The sequence below is a fragment of the Schistocerca gregaria genome, chromosome 2 (assembly GCF_023897955.1).
Source record: "Schistocerca gregaria isolate iqSchGreg1 chromosome 2, iqSchGreg1.2, whole genome shotgun sequence".
Lineage (NCBI taxonomy): Eukaryota > Metazoa > Arthropoda > Insecta > Orthoptera > Acrididae > Schistocerca > Schistocerca gregaria.
Window position 1 is genome coordinate 1,029,786,877 of NC_064921.1, and position 996 is coordinate 1,029,787,872.

Here is a 996-nt window from a genome sequence, read left to right on the forward strand (position 1 = left end):
GACCTCCAACAACTAACAGCGCTGTTGACAGTTTTCAGCTGCAAAGCGCAAACGGCTGCAAGCGAAAACAGTAATGTCTGTAGAGCTGCCAAAAATTTGAGGTGTTGCATTAGAGACGTTTATAAGATATCGTTATGCAACTAGCTGCGGCAGGCATACGAAGCTCCTGTGCACAGCTCATTCCGACTGTCACTATTCTTGATTGAAATGGTACACTGATTAAACATTTGGAGCATTGACTGAAATAGTTAAAAACAAAGTGCTCACTGATACTAATTGCCTCTGAAGTGTCAAATATGAACAAGTAAATTACTGATCAGCTGTTCTTGTTAGATTAAACATTCCTTCGTGGTCTCGGTACATTACCAAAGATTAAAGTGTGTAGGCCTTCGATTTCATTATTAATAATATCATCTCACAGCAATAACAGCACCACAAGTCGGCTTTCTTACTGCACTGCTGTTTCTACAGTACAACTTATCGTCTGTACAAAATTAATAGTCAAGCTTTTGTACTGTTTTTGCAACTTATTTATCAACATTTGTTTTAGACTGAGTACATCGGCTGATATAGGTATGCTTGTTAAGGAAAGGTAGACAGATAACGTGGTTCAATAAGAAATATGGTCAGCTACAGGAGCCAGGAGAGTGGGAATGAGTCTGTCGGCTCGAGACGGATAACCTGTGAAGAAAAGTATATTAAAACGTATGAAAACGACGTCACGTTTTATGAAGTTGAAACTTAATAATCAATATTCAACACATTGAAATAAAAAGTTGATCTTGCTGAAAGCTGTAGTCATACTAGCATTTCATTTTTCTAATAATTTCGATAAAATATTCATGCTAAGAAGGTAATATGATTAACAAGAGCAATGTGACGGACATCGGCGATAATTCCGGGCGCTGACGAACTGTAGTTCGCGCGGGCAAAGGAGTCCGCTATAGTTAGCAGTCTACCGTAGCAATAAATCGCAGATGGCCGACAGTACTGTAG